The following is a 7770-nucleotide window of genomic DNA, read 5'->3' on the forward strand; positions in this document are numbered from 1 at the left end:
TGCTTGTATAGTGTCTGCCACAACAATGGCTGACTATGCAATAATATTTTTTTTCCTAAATGGAAATGCATATTCTATTAATATTTAAAAATGTAAAAGGATAGTTTTACAGGCTTCTTATTTGGGAGAAGGGGAGATATTTAGATATAAAATACTCAGTCTGAAGCTTTTTGGGGTAATTAGAAATGCAGCTAATAAAATACCTGCCCTGGTTAGCAAGCACTTCTTGCTCCTCATTAACCAAATTACTTTCAGGTCATACATCACAATAATGCCACTTTCATGTTTAATTGATTAAATAAATGTGTAATTAATGCCTCGTAATGGGATTAAGGTGCTCTGTAGAAATAGTGTTTCTACTACTTACAGCCAGTGGATTTGTTTAGCAGACTGCAATATTATTCTTAACTATTATGTAATTAAAACAACCTAAAATTGAAATGTATAATTTAATTACTGCCTGTGGGAACTACAGAAATGTTTGTATTATGACACTAAGAAAGTTTAAGAAGGCTACCACATACTCTTAGATTACCACACAGAACATGAGAACAATAATTTTGTGTTTTGTATTTGGTAATTAACATAACTGAACACAAACAAGCATAGCAGTACACTTCTGCAAAATAGTGGGATCAAAAATGTTGAAGCAGAACTAATAGTACAATGTACATGTTGTTGTGGAATATATTAAAAGTTAAAACATACCTACATTTAAATATAAAAATATGGAAAGCTAAATAAGCAAAAAATGAAATTATAGTTAAAACTTGATCTTTAATCTGTTTTATAATTTGTCAGAATGTAACTCTCCATTCTTCCTCTCCCTCCTTCTGAAGATACAGAATGAGTTCTAACCCCACAATAATGGATAGGATCTTTGCCATTGACTGCAGTGGGAGAAGTATTTCACCCAGGATGAATAGATCACATTATCATATGTAATAAGATGAAGGCCTAAAACATAAACTGAATGCAACACAGACCTGGTTTGAAGCCTGAGGTCTATCTAACAATGGATAAAACATGGCTAACATAAAGCAAAGCTAAGCTGTGAGTAAAAGGCAGGCCCCTGCCCACAGAACTTGGCACAAACAGGGCCGAGTGTGCAAAACACTAATTAGTAATAGGCCCAGGTTCAGAAAAATAATTTGTACTGGTCATAAGCTGAAATCAAATGGTCATTAGAAAATACTTTGGTACCCACTCCTCACAAAAAAAGACCCAGGTTCAGGAAAGCATCTGAAATGACAGCATGATGGATAGAGATGATCTAATCAAACCACAAATTACAGGGTGATGGGTGGTATCTAAGTAGCATCAGAGGGTGGTAAGCTGACAACATCAGCAGTGAGGTGTGATTTTGTTTGTACGGGTATGTAAGGTATCTTGGGGGGGACAGTCTTTGTATGACCCAGAGGGCAGTGGAAATTTCCCACTGATTGATTCATTTAATTGTGGCAAGTACATATGCGTAGTGGATCAGTAGAGTTGGCCTGGCACCTTCAATCCTTATCTGGTTTGTGGACCCTCTTGGGGTCTGCTGTGGTCATTGGGCCCACATTATTGAGCACACATGCAACCACCCCCTGGTTATCATAATCAATGGAGCCAGAGACCTGTCAGGACACCATGGCAATAAATCCTGTTAACTGCATCATCTATTTCTTCCTGTACTTACATACAGTTATTTGAGTTAAGGATAGGAGAGTAAAAGGAAAACATGTCAAAGGCATTCGGAATTAAAACTCTTCATTTGTGTCTCATGAATTTGGGGCTTGTTCAGGGCCATCATAGTCCCCAATATAATGTGGCGCAGATGTAAGCCTGGTTTAAATTATGACATTGGGTTCTTGTATGTTATTCCAAAGACCAATAAGGGTGTGCTTGATGTAATCTGTTTTCCTTGACCATCTCAGCTGGAGGACTGAGTACTGTAGGAATTACAGAGGCATTGTGGCTGGGATGAATGCAACAAAGTCTCTATTTCTTCTTCACACAGACTGTTACTTTCCTTTATTATATGACTTCTAGGGGCCACTTTGAGCAGAGGCTAACCCTACAGATACTGGACCAGTAAGGAGCACTGCCACATAATAACGTCTTGGGCAAGGAGATTCTTTGACTGTCTAGATTTTCCTTCTTTGTGGTAGTTTTGAATCAGGAAATGGTATAAACCTGCTTAACTGGACTTGAGAATCATGCCCTAGACATTTAACAATCTAATTTGTAGGCACACACAGACAGCTGGTTATTGAAATGCTATGATAAAGACATGCAAAAAATTCTACTATTTATGGGCACAATTGCATAAAATCAAGGCTGTGTATGAAAAGCAAGCCCTCTGTTTAACTATTGTAGGTTAGGACGGATTAGAGGTCATTGGAGGGAGGATAGTAACATGGGAGAGCTAGAAACTTGTAAAAGTATACAATATTGCAGACGGTTGGTAATGTTATGAAATAAAAAAACCTGCTGCTGTGCTTTTGTTTGAAGAAATATATGAGGTAAAATAATGTTAAATTACTCATACAGGATGACAGCTCAAGATATTAAAGAACAAATAGATTAAGCAAGTAAGTATATAGGGAATTAAAACTTATACAAAAGACGAACTTGGAAAAGCAAGTATTGGCTCTTCACAGAAATGTTTCATTAGTGGAAATGCCAAACAAATTGCCCAAGGAATAGCTTTGTTAAATCCAAAGCTGATGCTTAAGATCTGCAGACAGAGAAGGATAAATATCCCATATACAATAAGTAATCTCACTAAAATTGAAGCAGATCTATCTATCAAGTTATTTCCAGTATATAGATCATATAATTCATGTAGCTGCACCAGAATCAAACGACCATACTCAGCTTCAGCTGAGGGTATAGCTCCACTGAAACTAATAACATAGCATCAATTTCTTCATCACAAAAAATGTAACTTTTAACAGAGATCCTGGATTTGCAAGTTTCAATTTTAAAATAAAATCTTTTTAATAAGAAGATTGGGCTGCAAGATATCAAATGTTAATAACATCTACAGGTTGAACCTCCCTGATATGGCACACACCAGACCTGACTGGTCCCAAAGAAGGGAGTTTGCCAGACCAGGGGAGGTCAATTTCCGCCCCTCTGCTAATGGACTCTGGACTCCTGGGGTCCATAAGCAGGCCCAGTTGGACTCTGGCCACAACTTTGCTGCTAGCCCTGCTGCTGGATTCCCTACCTTCAAGCTGCTGGGGGGGTGTCTACACAGCAAAGTTAATTCGGAATAACGGCCAATAATCTGAAATAAATATGCGAGCTTCTACACAGCAATTCTGTTATTTTGAAATATTTTTTAAATAAAGGAGGGCTTATTCCAACTTCTGTAAACCTTATTCTATGAAGAATAAAACCTATTCCAAAATAGTTATTTTGAAATAAGCCGTGTGTAGACACTCCACTTCTGCTATTTTGAAATAGCCCTTCACCAGAGCCATTCCTTCTGGGGCTCTTAATGGAGAGAGCACATGTACAGGGAGAAGCGGTGGATGTCATATACCTAGACTTTAGTAAGGCATTTGATATGGTCTCGCATGAGATTCTTATTGATAAACTAGGCAAATATAACTTAGATAGGGCCACGATAAGGTGGGTGCATAATTGGCTGGATAACCGTAGTCAGAGAGTTGTTGTTAATGGTTCTAAATCCTGCTGGAAAGGGATAACAAGTGGAGTTCCTCAAGGGTCTGTTTTGGGACCCGTACTGTTCAATATCTTCATCAATGATGTAGATATTGGGATAGAGAGTACGCTTATTAAGTTTGCGGATGATACCAAACTGGGTGGGGTTGCGACTTCTTTGGAGGATAGGGACGTAATTCAAAATGACCTTAGCAAGTTAGAGAAATGGTCAGAGGTAAACAGGATGAGGTTTAATAAAGAGAAATGCAAAGTGCTCCACTTAGGAAGGAACAATCAGTTCCATACATACAAGATGGGAAGCGACTGTCTAGGAAGGAGCATGGCAGAAAGGGATCTAGGGGTCATAGTGGACCACAAGTTGAATATGAGTCAACAGTGTGATGCTATTGCCAAAAAAGCAAATATGATTCTAGGTTGTATCAACAGGTGTATTGTAAGCAAAACTCGTGAAGTCATTCTGCCGCTCTACTCTGCACTAGTTAGGCCTCAGCTGGAGTACTGTGTCCAGTTCTGGGTGCCACATTTCAAGAAAGATGTGGAGAAATTGGAAAGGGTACAGAGAAGAGCGACAAGAATGATTAAAGGTCTAGAGAACATGACCTATGAAGCCAGGCTTCATGAACTGGGCTTGTTTAGTTTGGAAAAAAGAAGATTAAGGGGGGACATGATAGCGGTTTTCAAATATCTAAAAGGGTGTCACAAGGAGGAAGGAGAAAATTTGTTCCTCTTGGTTTCTGAGGACAGGACAAGGAGTAATGGGCTTAAAGTGCAGCAGGGGAGGTTTAGATTGGACATTAGGAAAAAATTCCTAACTGTCAGGGTGGTCAAATATTGGAATAAATTGCCAAGGGAGGTGGTGGAATCTCCCTCTCTGGAGATATTTAAGAACAGGTTAGATAGACATCTGTCAGGGATGGTGTAGGTGGAGCTTGGTCCTGCCTTGAGGGCGGGGGGCTGGACTCGATGACCTCTTGAGGTCCCTTCCAGTCCTATTATTCTATGATTCTATGATTTATTCCAGAATAACTTATTCCGAAATAACTGTGCAGTGTAGATATAGCCTGGGTTTCCTGCCCCCAGGTTGCCAGGCCCAGCTCTGCAGCCAGACCCATGCTGCCAGGCTCCTAGGTCTGTGGCCAGACCTAGGCCACTGGGCTTCTGGATATGTGGTCAGACCAGGGTTGCTGGGTTCTGAGCCACTGGGCTCTGCAATCAGTCTCCTGCTGCCCAGGCTCTACCACTGGTCTCTGCTGCCCTGGGACTCTGGAAGGAGTCGGCTATCCCGGGGCCACCACTGAACTCTGCAGCCAGCCCTAGGGATGCCATGTGACTCCATGGTCAGCCCCTTCACCACTTCCAGGCTCTGCAGCCAGCTTAGGGCAACCAAAGGAATCCAGTGCCCATGGCCACAGGACTCTGCTGCCCCCAGGCTCCACTGCCCTGGGGACAGTGCAGGGCTGTGCAGCCAGCTTCAGGGCTGCTGCAAGGCTCTGTTGTTCATGGTCACACAGCTATGCTGCCAACAGACTCTGTTTTCCCCAGGGTCCATCAGATTTTTGGCTCCGTGGCCAGCCTCAATTGCCTAGCTCCCAGTTCCACTTTCTGCTGCTGTGCTCTCTGGTCCAGGGGCTCTCTGGTCCAGCAGCATGCGTGGTCCTGCCAGAGCATGTGGGGAATTTCTTAACACAATGTGTAATTTCTGCCTTTACACCTACAGAATATGCTTGCACATCTCTCATCTGTAAAGTAGACAATCAATTCCTACAGAAGTCTCAAAGTGCTCCATTGTTGCCCAAGAAAAGAGAATGAATGTGATTCGAAACATAGGGGCTGATACCTTTTAAAGTTACTTCACACTTCAAATATTGAACAAGGGGATGAAGGGAACAAGAAAATAACATGTGCAGACCTGATGATGTGATGTTTTGAGCAATACAGCCGCCAGGATTGTGAAGGAGATAGAGATGGCATATGATCCAAGATGCATGGGCTCCTTACTCTCTGAATGTCTTTTGGGAGGGAAACCATCACAGACCTTCTCCTAAAACATCTCAATAAAGAGGCCAAAACAGCTAGATCAATTTGTACTTCTGAGACAAAAAATGACTTTGACAGAATCTTGCCACTGGAGATTTCATATTTAAAGTTAAAAACCCTATCCCTTCTCGGAGAATGGAATAACTAACATTTGAACCTCTTTTTTTTCACCTGGCAAGGAAAAGCCCACAACAATACTAAGAAAAATCTATAGCTATAATATCAACTAGAAATGAATTCAATCCTTTATTATGCTCACAAGGTAATAGCTTCAGCTGTGAACTGATGACCTGTAACCACATCTTAGAATTTATTTCTATGTACATCAATCTTGGGAAAGGTAACAAAGATTTCTATCAGTGTGCAGGACTTGAGAATACTATGAAGTTCTTCAGCTACATCGTGCATGCTTGGCTATATAGCTAGTACATTTGATCAGAGAATTAAAAATACAAAGGACTAGAAAAAGTTGAAGTTTGATAAATTGTATGTGGTAATGAGCTGGGTAAATGTTAGTTACAGCTGAGAACTGGTTGTGGCTCATCACATCATCAAGGGGTTAACTGTGTTTACCACATCTAAGTAATGTCAACTGGCACTCAAAGAACTGAGAGCCTGAGTTACCTCTCATTGAAGAAACTTGAAAGACTTTTCTTCACATCAATGAGAGCTTGATTAGACCCTGATTAACAACCTAGAGTTGCTGTTTAAAGGTAACAAGATTAATGTTATATTAACAATGCATAAAAGAACCCGTCAAGATTAAATAATTTGAATTTTCAGTCAAATCTCATATGGAAAATTGAGCTGAAATTGCTGAGATAAAATAAAGGTGGTAATTTTCCTCTTACTATTTTCCATTTCTGAACTAAGAGTGCACCTGCCAAAATATAAAAATGGCAACTCTTACAGAATTGCCATCCTTGGTGAAAGTAAGAAGCCCTAGAAAATTGATCTAATGAGACTCTAGCTTAGATATTTAGATACAAGTTAAAATAAGCTTCACTCAGTTGCCTGTGAAAGTGTAGCCAGACAGGAACCCCCTGCCACATCCATCTTGTTTGCCCATTTACGATGCCTCAGAGCACACAGGGCACAGAGAGCAATAAAATCAGCATAGTCTTTGAAGCAAAATGCAGGACAATGTAGCACTTTAAAGACTAACAAGATGGTTTATTAGATGATGAGCTTTCGTGGGCCAGACCCACTTCCTCAGATCAAATAGTGGAAGAAAGTAGTCACAACCATATATACCAAAGGATACAATTTAAAAAAATGATGAACAAATATGAAAAGGACAAATCACATTGCAGAACAGAAGGGGGATGCGGGGGGGGGGTGGGAAGGGGGAGGAAGGAAGGTAAGTGTCTGTGAATTGCTGATATTAAAGGTAGGGAGAGTGGGATGTTTGTGAGTTAATGGTATTACAGGTGATAATTGGGGAAACTGTCTTGGTAATGGGTGAGAAAGTTCAAAGTCTTGTTAAGTCCTTGGTGATAAGTGTCGAATTTTAACATGAATGACAGTTCATTCATGACATGACATGAACTGTCATTCATGTTAAAATTCGACACTTATCACCAAGGACTTAACAAGACTTTGAACTTTCTCACCCATTACCAAGACAGTTTCCCCAATTATCACCTGTAATACCATTAACTCACAAACATCCCACTCTCCCTACCTTTAATATCAGCAATTCACAGACACTTACCTTCCTTCCTCCCCCTTCCCACCCCCCCCCGCATCCCCCTTCTGTTCTGCAATGTGATTTGTCCTTTTCATATTTGTTCATCATTTTTTTAAATTGTATCCTTTGGTATATATGGTTGTGACTACTTTCTTCCACTATTTGATCTGAGGAAGTGGGTCTGGCCCACGAAAGCTCATCATCTAATAAACCATCTTGTTAGTCTTTAAAGTGCTACATTGTCCTGCATTTTGCTTCAACTACCCCAGACTAACACGGCTACATTTCTATCTCCATAGTCTTTGATGACTTGACAGAAGGCCCGGATATGCTGGCTCATCGTGACCCTGGACAACTGTAAACAT

Source organism: Pelodiscus sinensis, chromosome 5, assembly GCF_049634645.1.
Source record: "Pelodiscus sinensis isolate JC-2024 chromosome 5, ASM4963464v1, whole genome shotgun sequence".
In the NCBI taxonomy this organism is placed as follows: domain Eukaryota; kingdom Metazoa; phylum Chordata; order Testudines; family Trionychidae; genus Pelodiscus; species Pelodiscus sinensis.